This window comes from Chiloscyllium punctatum, chromosome 36 (genome assembly GCF_047496795.1).
Source record: "Chiloscyllium punctatum isolate Juve2018m chromosome 36, sChiPun1.3, whole genome shotgun sequence".
Taxonomy (NCBI): Eukaryota; Metazoa; Chordata; class Chondrichthyes; order Orectolobiformes; family Hemiscylliidae; genus Chiloscyllium; species Chiloscyllium punctatum.
Window position 1 is genome coordinate 32,570,305 of NC_092774.1, and position 20,575 is coordinate 32,590,879.

At 46.4% G+C, this 20,575-nt stretch overlaps 1 non-coding gene across 1 annotated transcript; it reads left to right on the forward strand.

Annotated features, from left to right (window-relative positions):
- The first annotated feature begins 20,503 nt into the window (after positions 1–20,503).
- On the forward strand, positions 20,504–20,575 carry trnak-uuu (transfer RNA lysine (anticodon UUU)). Its single transcript has one exon. It is a non-coding gene; the product is annotated as a tRNA-Lys (tRNA).

Sequence of the window (20,575 nt, forward strand, 5' to 3'; positions counted from 1 at the left end):
CACCCGTTTTTCCTGTAGTTCCCCATGGTTAACCAACCCTCAGTTGCACATATGTGGACACTTTAGCATGGCCGATCCACCTGAACTGCACCCAGAGTTAACTCATGCAGACAGAAGGGTGAGGACGTGTTAAAGTCCACACAGACAGCTGCTCAAGAGTGTGACCGAACCCAGGTCCCTGACATTGTGAGTCAGTGGTCTGAGCCACTGTGCCGCGCAGAGCTTTCATGTTCTGCTTTGTCCTAGTAGTTTCTAACTTCTCATGTGCCCTCAGCAGAGGCTCTCTCCTCCTGACATTGTTGGACCACACCCACTGCAACCTCCCTTTCCCACTTCTCCAGCCCTGAGCACATCGGTTCCTAAATCCTGGCACCAAACAGACACCAATGCCATCTGTGCTCCTGCTGACAACTGCAGAGAACGGAGACCATCCCTGTCACTGTTCTGTCCCTTACCACCACCTCCCCCTCCCCAATGTTGTTTTTACTCCCACTGCCCAACCAGTTAGCTTCTACCACCTGCAGCCCTCGCTCAGATCCCCTTTACCTGCCAGACCTGCACTTACACCATCCTTACCCTGTCCACTGATGCAAACAAAAGGCTCTCTCCAGAAGGGAATGACCGTCTCCCAGAATAAAGTGCCTGGTTAGCTTTCCCACTTTACCCTCAACATGTCTGCAGCCTGGCTTCCAGCTCCATCTCTCTGAATAAATGTCCTCCAGGATGTGTTTGCCCTGGATCACAGCATCCAGAGCCTCCCACCTTCTGCAAATTGAAAGACAAGCCCCACCCTGCCCTCTCCAATGTGTGTTGTATAACTGATAGCCAAGTATGGAACCCATGAGGATGGCCTCAACAGGGACCTTGGTTTCATGTCACACTACAAGTGACCCCACTCACACAGGCTTGTACCCCATTACTCACACACGTTACCAAGCATGGTCGAAAGCAAACACATGCTCTTATGCACAAACACACACGCTCTCATGCATGCACACACATCAGTTTATGGGGTGAAATTGTAATTGCAGAATTTTATTTGCAGATACATTATATTTTGCTCAAAATGCACACAATCTTCAGGCAGTCAATCCATGTGTCATTTGATAAATCCCTACTTTGGAAACAGAACCAATCTGACTCAAGGTTGGGTTGCAGACAGACTCTAACATGAGTGAATCAGAGGGTTTTCTTTCCCCAGAAAATGATTTCATCATTAGATTCTGAACTCCAGATTTCTGACTGAATTCCAATTCCGCCATCTGCTGTGGTGGGATTCAAACCCAGGAGTCCTGAGGAGTCCCCAGAACTGGATTGATAGTCCAGTCGATAATGGCACTCGGCCCTTGTTCGTTCAATCACCCTGTGATGGCACATGAACTCACTGGTGCCTCCGCAGGTTGGAGGAGGGGGTGATGCCCTTGCCGCACTGAGAGCAGGTGAGCATGCTGTGCCTGGTGTGGACCCGCTGGTGCGTCTGCAGGCTGGCAGAATTGATGAATCCCTTCCTGTGCTTGGAGCAGGTGATTAGCCATTCCCTGTTGTGGACTCGCTGGTAAACTTCTAAAATCTCAAGACATATAATCAAGAAAGCACCCACTCTATTCACTACTGCAGACTTACGGCAAGGTTACACGTTAAAAACTCTGCAGTAATCTGTTCCTGTGCTGTGAGCTCTCCTACACATGTTCCTCCAAGATCAGCTGTGAATTTTGCTGTTTGTTCATTTTTCCAAGATGTTCAGAGATATATGATTTCAAACAGCAAAGGCAGTAACTGCAGATTCACTGCTGTATCCGTTAGTAGTATACGTTTCTTTCTCTCTCTCTCTCTCTCTCCCTCTCTCTCTCTCTCCCTTACAGACCATGTGCTTGCTGCCTTTGGCTGTCTTTCTCCATTTTAAAATTGCTGTTGTCTTGATTTTTTTACTCTAAAGTTCCAAAACAATGCATCAGCATATAAAACATTAATTGCTGCTCCTGGAATTCAAGGAAATCGCCTCCAACACTGAAAATACCTCAAAAAAGGAGCAGCTCTTACAGCCACAAATTTTCCAGTCCTCCATCTTGGATTAGTTCTTGGTGAACCTTCCCATCTCCCAGGTTACAGTTGTTCAAATAATTTGCTTTTCTATTTTTGCTAGAAAAGTGGATAACCTCACATTTATCCACACTAACTGCATCTGACATACATTTACCCACTCACTCAGACTGTCCAAATAACATTGTATCCTCCTCACAGCTCACCCTTCCACCCAGCTTCGTGTCATCTGCAATTTGTGACATATTCCAATTAGTTCCCTCATCTAAATCATTGACACATACTGTGAATACCTGGGGTCCTAGTCCCAATCCCTGCAGTTATAAAACATCAATCAGACTGACCATACAAAATAGCAGATATTAGCTTGACATTCACAACTGACGAAGACCTGATAAGCAATTATGAACCACTGAATTACTAAATCACAGAAGCAGGCCATTCAGCCCATCGTGTCCATGCAGCTCTCGAAATGAGCTTTCTGATGCTGTGCCATTTTCCTGACGTTTCCTTGGTAACTGGTACATTGCTTGTCATCAAATAATTTTCCAATGCTCTTAACTGAATCTGCTTCAACCACTGTTCCATGCGATGTCTTCCAGATCTATTTACTCACTGTGTGAAATTTCTTTCTCACATCACATTTTCTTCCTTGTAATGGATTTGAAATCTGCATTCTTATTCTCAATGCTTTTACCATGGTGAACAGTTTTTCACTGTCTTTTCTGGGTATGATATTTCTCATAATTTTCAAAACTTATTTTGAATCTGACTTCAGAGAGCAGTCCATGAGGCCAAGCCTCATCAACAACACAGAAACAACTGAGCATCTAAAGGGACGGCCCCTCAGTCATCACTGTGAGCCCCATAGCAACCATTGTTACCTGGGCGGCCATGCATTCCAAACCTGGTCTCTCAACATCACTAGTATTGGCCCACAGTTTGGAAAACTGTGATTCTCGCTACGACTATAAAAATGGATTTTTTTTAAAGCGGTTGTTGCTGAGAAGTTTAATCCTTTCTGTCCAGTAGGAAGTCAATGATGTGTTTGAATTTGAATGACTCAGTGAATCCCTTCCCACATGTGGAGCAAGTTGATCACCGCTCCCTGTGTGCCCGTGGAGATTACATTCCAGGTCAAACCGGGAATTGGATCTCTTCCTACAGCCTGAACATACCTCTCGTAACACTCCAGGGGGACTGTGCTTGTGTGGCACAGCTCAGTGCATTGGCTGGCTTAGTCCTGCTCCTCGGATGCTGCTGGCCTGCTGTGCTTTTCCAGCACCACTCTAATCTAGATTCTGGTTTCCAGCTTCTGCAGTCCCTGTTTTGACACAGTACATAAGGATGCCATTCCCACTTTCATGTCTATAATAGTTCCTGAAGCACCCACCTATTCTCCACCCCTATCCCCATCATCTTGCAACTGTCCAGCATCCTCGGGAGTGTAGTGGTTAGTATCCCCATCTGTGACTCAGGAGACTGGGGGTGCAATTCCCCAATGGGGAGGATTTGATATTTTTATGGATGTCTTATTGCACAGAGGTAGCGACCCTAACCTTGGATCGGGTTCAGGTCCTGCCTGCTCCAGAGTTCAAAAGTTCACAAATATCGGAGTAGAATTAGGCCACTTCAATGTTCCCCCATGAACTCACAGTTTTCATCTTCCAAGGTATCACACTTAGCTCAGCGACTCTGCTCCCATGAGCATACCAACAGAAGCTTTTGCTGTCCTTTTTGATATTTAGTGGAGGTCTCTTTTGTAAGTTAACTTACCTATTTTTATTTATAATTTTTAATCTCCCTTTGTTTATGTTTGAAGCTTTCCTAATGTTTGACCCTTCCAGAGGTCCAGAGTAACATTTCACAACAGGCTGAAAAGTTAAAAAAAACACTACGTTGAAACTTTTTGAAATAGCCCCTTTCTGGAGGCTGGGGGCCGGCAAAACGATCGCCCCGCCCCCATTGTCACCGATTGTTTGGTGGCCTCCCCAACCACGCCCCCTCAACCCAGGAGACGTCACAGACCTGGGCCCCGCCCCTTGTGAGCTGGCGCATGTGCAGTGCAGGTCCTGCAGCAGGACTGAGGCGGTGTTACTGAGTGTGGGAGGAGAATGGTGCCGGTGGCTGAAGTAATAAGAACCGCTGGAAAAGCTGAGCAGGTCCGGCAGCTCGTGCCGAGAGAAATCATTTCGGGTCCGGTGACCCTCCTTCAGAACAGGACCAGGTTTCAGAAACATCCCGGGGAGGTCGCCAGGCCCGAGCGGCAAGACCTGGCTCCTGCCCCCGGGGAGAGGAGACAGTGAGACAGGGTAGGATTGGGAACCGCGGGAGGAGGGAGACTGGGGAGTTTATAAACTCCTAGGGGGAGGACTGAGGCCTCCAATAGAAGCCCCACAGGCCCCAGTGTTTACTTCACCGGCGAAGGCGCTCTCGGGTTGCCCGGGCAACTGGCCGCCATCTTTGTGAGGGTCAGGCGCATGTTGTCTTGGGGCGGGGAGCGCGGGCGGCCATCTTGGTGAGGGCACCATCAACTGTCATTTCTGGGAGAGAATTCCAACCTCGTGGTAATTCCCCAGACTGTCCAGTGATGTGCAGGTTAGGGGGGGTTCAGCCATGCTAAATTACTGATAATGCCCAAGGATGTTCTTGTTAGTGTATGCTGACCATGCTAATTTACCCCCAGTGTCCAGAGATGTGCAGGTTAGAGTGGATTGGCCGAGGTAAGTTTATCCATAGTGTCCGGGGTTCTGCAGGTTAGGGTGAAGGTCTGGACCCCCTCAATCGGCTCTCTCGATCAGAGATCGGTCAAAAGAATCACTAGGAGTACGGTCTGTTTAAAGCAAGGTTATCAGCTTAATGACATAAGGCAGCCTAGCACAGATTTGTCCAGCAACACAGGTTAAAAGCTTCTGTGTTCGTGGCCTTGCTTTACTAAACTGCCTTGCTTTATTAAACTGATAACTTTGATTTGTACAGTCCGCATTCCGTTCGTTCTTTGACCGATCTCGAGATGGAGGTGTCCTGCCTGGGATCCAGATCTTCAAGGGTGGATTGGCCATACTAAATTCCCTCCATAGAGTCCAGGGATGTGTAAGTTCGGTGTATTACTCTGGGATAAATGTAGGGCAATAAGGGGAGGGATATGGGTGAATTTCCATTCAGAACGTTGGTTTGGACTTGTTGGGCCGAGTGGCCTGCTTCCACACTGTGAGGATTCTTTGAAGGGAAGGGATTTTTGCAAACTGCTCTCCTTCCATCTGCTGCAGAGTTCTGCTGTCGGCCTGTCCCCGCTCCCTGCCCCATTTTTGACATCACAACGTGGAAGTGGCCGTATCAGTTTCAATGTGAAACACCCTCCTCTAGGCAACTCCTCATCCTGGGAGGGAGTGAGGGAGGGGGTAATCTGTTCACTTGTAGCAACTGGAGTGAATTCAAGGAGGGAATCTACTCTGCCAACTCAGGTATGTGTCTTAATTACCTGGGTGAGGAGGGACGGATGATAGCAGTTGGGGAGGGTGAGATACGTTATTTTTATTTTTAAAATGCATCTGATTCCCACAAATAAATGCATCAGGTTCAAGTACAGCACGTGCAATGATCCACATTGCAGCTTCAAGCTGGCTGCAACAGTTTTACATCCTCTGTTCTTGCTCCGTGTTGGCTGCAGCACATTTGGTTTCCTTCCCTCATCTCTTCTTTCTGCACCCCCCACCCCACCCCGCCCCCCACCGAAGTGTTGATGCTTCCAAACTGACACTCAAAAGTTCAGGCTATACTTCCATTCTTTCCCAGTTTTCAAAACCCACAAATTACTACTTTCCCAATCCTCTGATTATCAGAGTTGGGAGGTTATGTTGTGGCTGTACAGGACATTGGTTCGGCCACTTTTGCTCTCGCTCCAATCAAAAGGACGTTGTGAAACTCGAAAGCGTACAGAAAAGATTTACAAGGATGCTGCCAGTGTTGGAGGGTTTGAGCTGAATTGTTTTGGGCTGTTTTTCCCGAGTGTGGCAAAGGCCTTTGTATACATTTATAAAATCATGAAAGGCGTGGATTGGGTAAATAGACAAGATATTGTCCCCTGGGTTTGGGGGTGTCCAGAACTAAAGTATAATAGCTTTAGGGTGAGGTGGATGAGCAAAGACTTAAAAGAAACCTAAGGGCAACTTTTTAACTCAGAGGTTAGTGAGCGTAAAGAATGAGCTGCCAGAGGAAATGGTGGAGGCTGGTACAATTACAGTATGTGAATGGCATCTGGATGGTTTCTGAATAGGAAGGGATCAGAGGGGTATGGGCCATGTGCTGGCATGTGGGACTAGATTAATTTAGAATATCTAGTCAACATCAATGAATTACGACCATAAGACACAGAAGTGGAAGTAAGGCCATTCAGCCCATTGAGTCCATTCTGTCATTTAATCATGGCTGATGGACATTTCAGCTCCATTTAGCCACACTCTCCCCGTAGCCCTTAATTGCATAATCAAGAATTTATCAATCTCTGCCTTGAAGACATTTAATGTCCTGGCCTCCACTGCGCTCCATGGCAATGAATTCCACAGGCCCACACTCTCTGGCTGAAGAAATGTCTCCTCATTTCTGTTTTAAATTGACCCCCTCTAATTATCAGGCTGTGTCCCTGGTTCCTCGTCTCCTCCGACAAAGACGTGAACAGCAAACACAAAATAGCAAAGAGTGGGAAACAACAGTGTAGTCATAATGTCACAGGATGAATAATCCAGGGAACATGAGTTCAAATCCCACCACAGCAAGAGGTAAGATGTGAATAATTCAAATCATAAATGGGGAACACAAAGTTAGTCTCAGTATGATACCGATGGCACTGACGTCAATTGTCATAAAAACCCATGTTCACCAATGTCCTTTCAGGAGGGAAACTGCCATCCTTGCATGGTCAGTCTTACATGTGACTCCAGACCAACAGCAATGTGGCTGAGTCTTAAATTGCCCTCTGAATTGGCACAAGCAAGACACCTTGCACTTAGGGATGGATAACAAACATCAACCTTATGGAAGTGTCATAACAGAAATTGCTGGAGAAACTCAGCCAGTCTGGCAACACCGGTGGAGAGAGAAAGAAAGAAACAGAGTCAATGTCCTGGCCTGAGTCCAGAACAGCTGTGAAGAAGGGTCACAGCACTTGAAATGCTAACTCTGCTTCTCTCTCCACATGTGCTGCCAGTCCTGTTGAGTTTCTCCAGCATTTGATGCATTTTTGTGTTTCAGATCTCCAGCATCTGCAGTTCTTCATTACACTGACTTAGGGAAGCTCAAATCCCATAAAACGGGATAGCAGAAGGGCTGGAATTACTCAGCAAGTCTGGCACCAGCTTTGGAGATAGAAACAGTTCATACTTCGGGTCATTGAATGATCTTACATCAGGGACAAACTTTTGTGGAAGCTGCAAGAGTAAAAGGCACTGGATTAACTACAACATCTGGGAGAACTCTCTCAGCCATGGGGGTCAGGCTGACTCAGCATTCTGGTCCTGCTCATTACCTGTTAAATTCTCCATTTGTTTTTCTTGTTATATTTCTACATGGTTGACACATTCCTATGTTTTAATATGAAATTCCAGCAGACAGGAATTTTCCATGTAAGCAATCATACATTAGAGGGTTTGGAACGTGAATGTAACTTTTAAACAGAAAGTATTTATTCAAGCATGGGGTGTGGGCATCGCTGGCAATGCCAGCATTTATACCCATCCTTAACCACCCTGTGGTTGGTTGGAAAAGTGCATGAAGATGTCTGAGATTGTCTTGATCGGCACAGCAATCTCAAAGATGGGTGTGCTCAGGTAGAAGTACCGTCCACTCCCACAGCCAAGTCTGCATTCACTTCAATTATAGATGCCATCTAAACCTCCCAGGACAAGAACAGCATGGGATGACAATCAGAATAAAGCTTCCTCTACACTTAAATTTCAAGTGAAGCTACCTCAACACTGTCCCCAACAAACACTGCCAAGACAGAAACAGCATTGGGTGAGATACAGAGTAAAACTTCCTCTACACTTCCCCATTCGTACAGTCCCAGGTCAATGACAGCAGAGGGTTAAATAAACAGTAGAGATTCTTCCATTCTGACTGACACTTAGTCTGTTCTACACCAATCCTCAAGGAAAATTCAGAACTGAGACTATTATTTGGGACTGAATTCACACATCCCAATGGGAATGACAGCAACAGAAAATCATGTAGTGAAACACAGATAAAACACACACAATGTACAACAAAACTAGACTGTTGTTGGAATCAAAGACATTTAAATGACAGGAGAAATAGTCCCTGCAGTGATCCGACTGTGAGCTGAACAACATTCTCATGTGAATAATATTCTCTGGGAATGCAATGTCCACCTCACTGCTGCCTATTCCGTTCCTCTGCTCTCGTTCAGGGCTGAGTTGCGGCTGACCACATTGTGGCGTGGGGGTCAAGAGGTTAGACTGTTCAGGTCAACTCAGATTGAGGGCATCCTTTGTCATGCCAGTGAGGTCGAGGGTCGCTCATTTACTCAACTTATAATCGGGGACAAGGGGATGTCAGGCTGGGCTTGTATCAGTTTGAGTTTAGAAGAAACAGATGATCCGATGGAGCTGTATAACATCTGGAGAGGACTTAATGTAAATGTAATGTCAACTCAATTCTAGCCAGAGACTAGTCTCTCATTTAAGAGAGGAGAGTTTTGTTTTTCTCTCAAGTGTTCTCGAGTCTTTGAAATTCACTTTTTAAGATAGCAGCATGTGGTGGTGTCACGGTGGTTAGCACTGCTGCCTCACGGCATCAGTGACCTGGATTTGATCCCACCTTCGGGCCGACTGTCTGTGTAGAGTTTGCACATTCTCCCCTTGTGTCTGCGTGGGCTTCCTGTGGTGCTCTGGCCTCCTCCCACATTCCAAAGGATGTGCAGGTGAGGGTGCATTGACCATAGGAGATGCAGGATTACAGGGATAGGGTAACGAACTGGGTCTGGGTAGGACGGTCAGTCAATGTTGACTCGATGGGCTGAATGACCTACTTGCACGCAATTGGCCTATATCAATCAATAGTATGCACTTGCTTTATGGTTACCGACATCAAATTACATGAGTGGTTTTGGTTATTTCATCTCTTATTATCGTATGCAACCAACTACAGCATCTAGAAACTTGGTTAATTACTATATCCAATATCTGCAGAGTACTTTTTTCTTTTTGTCACGACCATTATCTTGAACTCTGACGTGTGACCTCTTCATTGCTGTCAAAGTTCCTTATTTATCCCGACATTGTCATGGTTTTACTTTGTCGAATGTCTTCCTGGCTTTTGCAGTTAAGACCCTATATTCTGCCCTCGTCAACATTTCCCCTTACAATTCTCTACTAAGGATTTCATGAAAAACCTCAGAGTGTGGTGAGACTGCGGAACTCACTACCATAGTGAATAGTTGGGGTGGAAGACACTACAACTAAGGGTAAGCAAGCCAATACAAATGAATGTCACTGTCACTAGATTCACAACACAGTGAAATTAAAACATGCAATGTCCCACAATTTCTCAACTGTTCTGAACCAGACTTGATGAGGAACAGATCTTGCACATCAACATTATAATTTAAACAAAAACCAACAATTATAAATATGGCAAATTTTCCAGAGCAAAGTTAAAGAAGATAATCTAATTAATAGCAATTATTTAAACCCTTTGAACAAGTCCCCCACCATCTCAGAGACTGAAACCTAAGCGGCAAATTAAGAAAGAATTTTTTTAAAACTTACCAATTCAAGCAAACAGTTTCCAAAAATGGATTGCCAAGCCTTTGTGCAATCCTTGGACTATGACTGTTTCACAGACACGTAACTGTAAATCTGATTTAAAAGTCACTGCTGAATGTGAATAGACACCCAAAGTATTCAGCCATTTTTTACAGGCTGGGACTCATTCCCAGAAAGAGTCAACAATTCTTTACCTGGACAATAGAATCTAGAGAGAACAGCTCCTGGGCTCAACAAGCAGCAACGCACAATGGAAGCAGTTGGTGGCGGGGCAAGGGATTAAAACAAAAAAACCCACTGACTCTCCCAGTGCACACACACTGTCAGAATACACAGGGGCTCAGTCCTGGGAATGCCCCACAGCAGTTTCCTGAAGTAAACCACACTTGATGAACAGATCTTGCACACCAGAATGAGAATTTAAACTAAAACAAACAATTACGAATACTGCAAATTTACGAGGGCAAAGTTAAACAAGATAATCCAGTAAATAGCAAGGATTTAATCCCTTTGTTCATGTCCTCCACCATCCCATAGACAGAAACTTAAGGGGTAAATAAAGGAAGAGAATTTTTAAAATTGTCAATTCAAGCAAACAGTTTCCAACAATCGATTGCCAAGCCGTTGGGCAATCCTTCGATGATGAGTTGTTCACAGGCACATAACCGTAAATTTAATTTCTAGGTCACGGTTGAATGCGAATGGACACCCTGAAGTATTCAGCTATTTCTTACAGACTTGAGCTCGTACCCAGACAGAGTCAATAATTTTTTAACTGGACAAGAAAAAACTAAAGAGAACAGCTATTGGTATCACCGAGCAGCAGCGCCCACTGGAATCAAAGTTGCAGGGGTGAGGAGCACGACGGCATAAAACAAAAAAATCCGACCGACTCTCCCAGGATAAGCACTGTCAGAATGTGCAGGGGTTCAGTCCTCTCAGTGACCCACAACAGTTACACAAGCAGAATCAGATTGTTGGGAGCACTGGTGCGCCCGCTGGCGCTTCTGCAAGGTGCAGAATGATGAGATCCTCCGCTTCCACTCGGGGCAGGTGAACGGCCTCTCCCCGGTATGGCCCCACCTGTGCCTCAGCAGGTGGGAGGAATTGCTGAAGGCCTTCCCACACTCTTGGCAGGAGAAGAGCCTCTCCCCCGCATGGACCCGAAGGTGGGATGCCTGGGTAAAGCCCTTCCCACACTTGAGGCAGGAGAACGGGCTCTCCCCGGTGTGGACCCGCTGGTGCCTCAGCAGGGCAGAGGTATCATTGAAGGCCTTCCCGTACTTGGAGCAGCTGAAGGGCTTCTCCAATATGTGGACCCGGTGGTGGATCAGTCGGATGGAGGAAATAGCTGGAGGCCTTCCCGCATTCGGGGCAGGAGAATGGCCTCTCGCCTGTGTGGACCCCCTGGTGCCTCTGCAGAAAGTAGGAACTGCTGAAGGTCTTCCCGCACTCAGAGCAGGAGAACAGTCTCACCCTGGTGTTACTGCGCCCATGAGTCTCCAGGTCAGATGGGAAACGGAAGCCTTTCCCACAGTCGCCACATTGTCATGGTTTCTCCACGGGACGGGATTCCTTGGGTTTCTCCATGACCGAAGCTTCAGCTGCACACAAACGCGTGTACAGCACCTCCCTGCCGTGAATTCCTTTTCCCAGTCTGTATAACATTTACTGGCTCCACAATCAGAGTGCTGCAACAGTCGGGTCTCTCTTCCAGTCTCACTGATGCTGAAAACGTACTGAAAGAGGAACCAAAAAGCTTGGTTCCTTCTCACAGAATCATCGTCGAAAATTGTTAAAGTCCCGATGGATTCAGTGACTGCCAGACATTGACGTGAAATTGAGGACTGCAAATGCTGGAGAGTCAGAGTCAAAGCACAGCAGATCAGGCAGCATCTGAGGAGCAGCAGAGTCAATGTTTCAGGCAAAGCTCTTCATGTATTGATATTGAAACGTCCGTCTTCAGATCTTCAAATAATCTGTAAAAAGAGATTACAAAAGTCATTGCTGTCAGTCCAGGTTAGAAATTCCAAACAAGCAATTCTACTTTCTGCAGAACATTCTTTTCTTTTTCTACAAAATTGAAAGCACCATCCCACCCCCTCTCACCCCTCTATTCTCACTCCGCTCAAACTAATCCTCCCGACGGTACTGATACAGGATCTTACAGAGACCGAAAAGTGAAAACATCAAGATAGACACCTCTGAATTTTGGATACCTCCACCAGAAAGATAGTATCTTTCACGGCATCTAGGAGTGAGTAAGTCTGATTTTGGGAAGCAAAAAAAAGTGTCAATTCAGGATGAACCTTCAATGCAGCTTCTTGAGAAACAACCAGACACGAAATGGTTAACATCTGGTGAGGTGGAAGTGGGGAGGTGGAGGAAATGTGATATCAAGGCATTGGCACCGACACCAGACAGAAACTGAACATACAGGTAGGGCAAACATTACAGGCAAGCCAGAGTCACAGAGATACACAGCACAGAGACAGGTCCTTCAGTCCAACTCATCCTCTCCGACCAGATACCCTACATTAATCTCGTCTCATTTACCAGCACTTGGCCCATATCCCACTGAACTCGTCCTATTCATATACCCATCCAGATGCCTTTTAAATGTTATAATTGGACCTCCATCCATCACTTCCTCCGGCAGATCATTCCTTACACTTGCTTGCCTCACCTCAAACATATTATACTCCTGTTCTGGACTTCTCCCATCCCACGGAAATGACCTTGTGTATTTACCCTGTCCATGCCTCGCATGACTCTCGAAACGCCTGTAAGATCACCTCTCAGTCTCTGGTGTACCGGGGAAAATGGCTCAAGCAATGCACTGCGTTTACTTTTAGCTTCACACTCACAGAACCTTACTCCCGTGTAAAACATTGTTTCCCTCCCGACACTGTCCATGGGAAAAACGAAGAGTGCTGAGACTCTGGAGTTGGGGGAATGCCACGTAGAATTCCTGCAATGTGGAAACACGCCATTCAGCCCAATAAGTCCACACCGACCATCCAAAGCGTAACCCATGTGGACACATTCCCCTATCCCATTCCACTATAATTACAGCACACGATGGACCCATTTAGTATGGACACTTCTCCCGAAACTGCACACCTTTAGATGTTGGGAGGAAACCAGAGCACCTGGAGGAAACCCAGCACACACGGCAGGGAGAATGGGCAAACTCCACACAGACAGTTGCCCCAAGGCTGGAATCGAAAACGGATCCCTGGCGCTGTAAGGCAGCAGAGCGAACCACTGATCCATCGTGCTGCCCATGTGTGCAGAAAGAGGTGGGGGCTGGGAACTTGGTTAATTGTACCACACAGTAGATTGTTGAGTAAGGTTAAATCTCACGGGATGCAGGGAGAGCTAACCAACTGGGCACAAAATTTAGAAGCGCGTTGTTGGAGATGCTGGAATCCTTCCTGAAAACAACAAATGCTGGAGATCACAGTGGGTCAGACAGCGCTGTGCTACTCTATGACTGGACAGTGTGGATGTGGAGATGATGTTTCCACTAGGAGAAGGGTTGAGGATGCCAAGTTATTGAGGCCATTTAAGACAGAGATAGGTTCTTGATCAATAAGGGGTCAAGGGTTATGAGGAGAGGGCAGCAGAATGGGATAGAGAAACATGTCAGCCATGATCGACTGGTGGAGCAGACTCGATGGGCCAAATGGCCTCATCCTCCTCCTGTGTATTGTGGTCTTAAAGCTGGGCAGATGACTTAAGGTGTTCTCACAAACTATTTCAGAATCCTGAAGAGGGGTTGTTGGACTCGAAACTTTAACTCTGCTTTCTCTCCACAGATGCTTCCAGTCCTGCTGAGTTTTTCCAGTGTTCTCAGTTTATGTTTCAGATTTCCAGCATCCACAGTTCTTTGTCTTCTTCATCAAATTCATTTCTTGCCCTTCCCAAGTGTCTGGAACTTCATCTCCCTGATCTACAAACTATTCACTTACCCTAGAAATGACCAAACCTCCTTATCAAAGTAGATCCGTTTGTTGCAAAATGATTGTTCAATTCTGTGACCAAAATTATTGCATTCGTAATTACTTACACCAGGGACTCACAATATCTCAGGCCAGAACACAGCTAGATTGTTTCAGACAGTACATTTATGTAATTTGATACAATTCCCTATTCCCGACTTTACCAGCGTGTTGCAGGGAATGGAGGGTTTGAGTTAAGAAGAAGCTGGGACATTTTTCCAATGGAGCCGAGGAAGTTGACAGTTAACCTTATAGAGATTTTAAAATCAGAAGGGGTATAGATAAGGTGTCATTCCCAGGAGGCTCAGAATATTTTATTGCTCCAGAAGGTGTAAAAGGGGGTCAAAGCTTCAACAGAAATCGAGCAGAGCTGAGAACAGACACCATTTAACTCTGTGGGAACAGGGAGATTAGAGGACAGAGAATTCAGGACCTGAAATCCGAGCTGACACCAGACTACCATGCTATCAGTGCTTTGATTAGCAGTGCCCACCCTCTACCTTTACTGAGCCTCTCACTCGACTTGAATGCCACGTATCCCCTCGATATTCCGGATCCAATCCTTGTCATTCTGAAACCATATCTCTGTAAGGAGTCTCAGATCATAATTATTCTCTACAATGTGTGCAGTCAATTAATTCGCTTTTGTTACAATGCAGCACACATTCACATACTGAGCTTTTAGTCTTATTTTTTGTGATGGTTAGAATCCAGTTTTGATTGCTCGTACATTTATTCTCCTTGTCCCTTTCTATCATTCTCTGGTGTTTGGTTTCCACATCACTACATTGCTCACTGGCCTTGATTTGGATTGGCCATGCTAAATTGCCCAGTGTCCAGGGATGTGCAGGTTAGGTGGGTTGGCCATGGGAAATGCAGGGTTATCGTTTCAAAGTAATAGAAGGAGTAGGCCATTTGGCCCATCGACCCTGCTCCGCCATTCATTAAAATCATGGCGGATCGATCAATCATCTCAGCTCCTCCTAATTGCATTATCCCAACTTCCCTTAATTCCCTTACCACGCAAAAAAACCCATCCAACAGTGTCTTAATGAAGCTGCCTCTACTGCTTCCTTGAGCACAGAATTCCATTAATTTACCATTAACCACATTTGTCCTGTCCTGAGTTGCCTCATCAAAATGCAAAAGCTCATATTTGTCTAAATTAAACTCCATCCACTACTCCTTGGCTCATCGGCTCATCTGATCAATTATAATTTATATTAAACTTTCTTTCCTACTTTATTCCCTCAAAGCTGAAAATCTCCATCCCACACTCTCACCCTCCATTCTCACTTTGTTGAATCTAATCACGGATGTCCTCATCCTGAAGGGTTTGGTTCATGCTGATTAACAGGCCCACATTCAAGGGGGATCTAACTGAACCGTACAGAACAGTGAACGGCCTGGACAGAGTGGACATTGGGAAGATGTTTTCATTGGGAGGAGAGACTAATACCCATGGGCATAGCATAAGCATAAAGGGAGAATGGAGATTAGGAGAAATTTCTTTAGCCAGAGAGTGGTGAATCTATGGAATTCATTGTCACAGAAAACTGTGGAGGCCAGGTCACTGAGTATGTTGGACATTGAGATAGAGATGTACAGCACAGAAACAGACTGTTTGGTCCAACTTGTCCATGCCGACCAACTATCCCAACCCAATCTAGTCCCACCTGACAGCACACTGCCCCATATCCCTCCAAACCCTTCCTATTCATACACCTACCCAAATGCCTTTTAAATGTTGCAATCGTACTAGCCTTCACCACTTCCTCTGGCAGATCATTCAATAAACGTACCATCCTCTGCGTGAAAAAGTTGCCCCTTAGATCTCTTTTGTATCTTTCCCCTCTAACGCGAAACCCATGCCCTCTCGGTCTGGACTCACCCACCCCAGGAAAAGACTTTGTCTATTTATCCTATCCATGCCCCTCATGATTTTATACATGTACAGTTACAACGTTTAAAAGACATTTGGATAAGTACATGAATACGAAAGTTTCGAAGGTTTATGGGCCAAACACTGGTAGGTGGGCCGAGTTTAGTTTGAGAACATACTCAGCACGGACTAGTTGGATGAAGGTTGTGTTCAGTGCTGTCAGACTCTGTGAATGACCTGTACTGGTCTTAAAACCATTTTCTTACCTCCCCCCATAAGCATCCACTTCTTTGTTGTTCAAAACTCAGATGAACTTAGCCTTGAATAAGTTCAATGACCCCACTTCTGAACTTAATTCCTCTTCGTAATATACCACTTGCCTTGCTCATTGCCTGCTGCATCTGCCCGACAACTGGCATTGACTGGTGTGGAGGGACTCTGAGACCCCTTAGTACATCCAGACATCATTCCTGATGAAGGGCGTGTGCCCGAAACGTTCCCTGTCCTTCTCCTCAGATGCTGCCTGACCTGTTGTGCTTTTCCAGTGCCACATTTTTCGACTTTCACCTCTCGTCCTCACTTTCTCCACATTCCAATATATCACCATTTAAACAATGCACTGCATTTTTTTTAAACAGCAATGGCTATAACTTCACATTGCGGCACTGCACTTGCCATGTGTTTGCCAATTGAGACACAGACCTGGACCAACTTCGGGAAGAGGCAAAACACTGAGTTCTGAACAAAAACCGTAGCACAGTCAAAACGTCGGCTCTGTTTACCTTTCCACTGATGCTACTCGACCCGTTGGCTTTGTGCAGTATTCGCTGTGTTTGTTTGACACAAATGCTGCTTTCCATTAAAGAACTTCAATCCCTGTCCTCTGGTAACTGACCCTAGTCAGTGGCAATAGGTTCTTCTGATCATTAAGGTAAAAACAATGACTGCAGATGCTGAAAACTAAATACTGGATTAGTGATGCTGGAAGAGCACAGCAGTTCAGGCAGCATCCAACGAGCAGTGAAATCGACGTTTCGGGCAAAAGCCCTTCATCAGGAATAAAGGCAGTGAGCCTGAAGCATGGAGAGATAAGCTAGAGGATGGTGGGGGTGGGGAGAGAGTAGCATAGAGTACAATGGGTGAGTGGGGGAGGAGATGAAGGTGACAGATCAAGGAGGAGAGGGTGGAGTGGATAGGTGGAAAAGAAGATAGGCAGGTCGGACAAGTCAAGGAGACAGTAACTGAGGTGGAAGTTTGAAACTAGGCAATTGTGGCTGTGGTACCGAGTTTGTTTCACAACATAGTTGAAGAGCTTCAGAGCAGAGGAAATGACCTGGGAGTTGCAGTGGGAGAGGGACTCCCTGAGATTCTTGTAGAGAAAGGAAGAAAACTTCTTCAAGGCAGGCATCCTTGCAAAAGGATTCGCAGTAGGGTTAAAATCAACAAGGTAAAAACAATGACTGCAGATGCTGAAAACCAAATACTGGATTAGTGGTGCTGGAAGAGCACAGCAGTTCAGGCAGCATCCAACGAGCAGCGAAAATACCACGTCTTCTCCCATCATTGACAGAAACACCTGGAAATCTCCAGTTAACCTTCTTTGCTCCAAAGAGAACATTCCCAAACTTGGGAATGTCTCCACAAAATGGAAATTGCTCATCCCTGCACATGATGCATGTGTTACAATGGGGAAGAGGTTTTGGCAAAATATTGTCAGTTAGCAGGTGGAACAATGTTCAGGAAGTAAAACACAAATCCCAGTCTCCAGCTTTGTGAATCTTTCGAAACTCTTTGGGAAGTGGAATTAGAGGAGAATGAAGGATGAACTGTCCGACTGAGCAGAGACAGTCCAGACACCGTCCCCTTGTTTCAGAGGCTGATTGACTCTGATATTCTCGGGACATGAACTGACCCGAGACATTGAAAAAATTCTCTGCACATCAGGAATTCAAACCCATTCTCGGCTTGGGGCCAATGAGAAAATTCGGGAAGAGGCTAAACACTGAAAGGCTCGGAGGGCGATGGCCCCGGTGTCGGAGAGTTCGTTCCTCGTGACATGGATGTGCCTGCAGATGGTGGGATCAGACTGTCCCCATGTCTCCATAATGAATGTCCAAGGCTTTATTATGGAAAAGTAAAACTGATAGAAGACAATGGTAATTTTGGGCGGGGCAGGTTGAATTATGAATTGAATAGTAGGTTCCTCAAAGACACTTTGCCGGCCGCGGTGGGACCTGTCTCTGTGGCGCAATTGGTCAGCGCGTTCAGCTGTTAACCGTTAAGGTTGGTGGTTCGAGACCACCCAGGGACGGAGTGTTTCTTGTTCTCGCTCCTAACGCTTTCTTGGCTGCGAATCTGCACGTTTTTCATGGTTTCAGGAAAATGTTTCCCAAACGGAAATCTTCTCCACTGAGGCAGGACAAAGGGGTTTCTGAATTTATTGAATTTCTAACGTAAAGGACTGCGGATGCTGAGAATCCGAGACAGAAAGAGAAACTGCTGGAAAAACTCAGCAGGTTTGGCTGTACTTGGATGAGGAAATAAACGAGTTCTGAAATGTTGTCTCTGATTCTCTTTCCACAGATGCTGCCTGACCTGCTGAGGTGCTCCTGCAATTTCTGTTTTTGACTGAACGTCTATTTCATCTTTCGGGATGAAACACCCAGACTCGCCATTTGCAGATATTTCGAATCTGTGAAGTGATTGGATTCAAACAAACTCAGCAATGATTCACTCTTTCTCAGCTCCACAGGCAGACAGACCTGGGAAAAGAAGCTGTCAGTGTGGTTCTGTATTGGTGGGCCGAGTGGTGAATGCGATGGACATGAAATCCATTGCGGTTCCCCCACGCAGGTGTGATCCCTGCCGACTACAGTTGAGAAACGACATCAAAAGAAAAGGGAGATTGCTCGACGGGTTTTTTAAAATGCAATCAGTGGACGGGTTGAAATATTTCAATCACATTGGGACTGGTCGGGAATCTGTAGCCCACTGCCTGTCAGGGTGGAACAAGCAGATACCCACAGAGCTGCTTTTGAGGCGATGAGCCAAGAGTTTGGAAGTGACACTAGAATAGTGAGGGGCGTGAAGTCGCGACCGAAATAAAGCAGGCACCTGAGGACAAAGGTGTTTTATTTGCCAGTGAAAGATACTGCTTCACAAAGTTGGGACTATGGAAGGGAAGCAGTGACGGTGATTATCTTTGGCTGTTCCTCTTGTGAATGTTCCCATTGCTGCGCATGTCCGTCTTAACGTCAGAACTCTGCAGCATGGCGGTGTCAGATCCGCACAGTGCCAGGGGCGCAATGGATGATGCATCTGACTCCACCTACCTCTTTGAAATGCAGCTCAAAGCTTCTTCACACACCCCAAATAATCTTTCTCATTGTCCTGAAGCGGGCATAAGGTTTGAATTCCCGATCTCCAGGAACGAGACTCTTTTCACTGTCTCGCGTCAGTAAATGTCCCTGAGAACATCAGAGTCAAGTCACAGCGCTGTCAGAGGAGGGGAAGCTGAAATAGCCCCACACGCTGCTCATGGGAACATTTCACTTTTCCCAACTCACCGCCCCAACCACTGCGGCTCCTGGGAGTGGAGAGGGAACAAACACCAAAACCCAGTCTCAGCTTTGTAAGTCTTCAGGAAATAAGAAAACTGTTCATCCCTTCGGGTCTTCCATCCTGGGCTGACAGCGTTGATTTTAAATGGCTGTCCAGTCAGTGCCGATTCGTTTTGGCTGAAAAAAATCTTCCTTATCTCATCCCAGCATTTCTTGCCACAGAGACCTGTGTGGCAGAGTTCATGTATATATTTCCTTGTATGGTATTTTGTAAATAACATTCGTTTGCGGGTTGTTTGTATCGGGTATTTCAGGTTCATTAGCCGCTGTTTAAGTGTGTTGGTAGGTTTGTGGGCAACCATGATGCTGAGAGGGTTGATTTGTCTGGACATCATTTCCCAGATGTCTTTAATGTAAAGTAATGTGCTAGGGTTTCTGTAGACGTTGTGTCTGCTTGTGTCAGTTTGTTGATGTGAAATCGGCACACTGGGTTTATTGGGTAGGCAAAAGTGACGACTGTAGATGCTGGAAACCAGAGTTTAGATCTTAGTGGTTCTGGAAAAGCACAACAGGTCAGACAGCTTCCGAGGAGCAGGAAAATCGACGTTTCGGCCAAAAGCCCTTCATCAGGAATAGACGCAGGACGCTTCCAGGGGTGGCGAGATAAATTGGGGGGTGCTGGGCCAAAGGTAGCAAAGAGTACAATAGGTGAATGGGGGTGGGGATGGAGGTGACAGGTCAGAGAGGAGGGTGGAGCGGATAGGTCGGAAGGGAGATTGACAGGTCCTGAGGACAGCGCTGAGCTGGAAGGTTGGAACTCAGGTAAGGTGGGGGGAGGGGAAATGAGGAAACTGGTGCAGTCCACATTGATGTCCTGGGGTTGAATGTAGCCGAGGCTGAAGTTGGGGCGTTCTTCCTCCAGACATCGGGTGGGGAGGGAGGGGCGATGGAGGAGGCCCAGGTCCTGCATGTCCCTGGCAGAGTGGGAGGGGAGGTTGAAATGTTGGGCCACAGGGCGATGGGGTTGATTATTGCGGGTGTCCTGGAGATGTTCCCTCAAACGCTGCGACTTGACTCTGCGACGGGGCTCCAGTCTCCCCAATGTAGAGGAGACCGCATCGGGAGCAATGGATACAAGAAACAACTTTGGTGGAAGCCTTCTAAATACCGTGACCCGGGTTCGATTTCCGGGCAGGGAAGCAATTTTCAGTAGAGCTGTCAAACTTCGCTGCCGTCTCCCTGGTGGTCTAGTGGTTAGGATTCGGCGCTTTTACCGCTGCGGCCCGGGTTCGATTCCCGGTCAGCGAA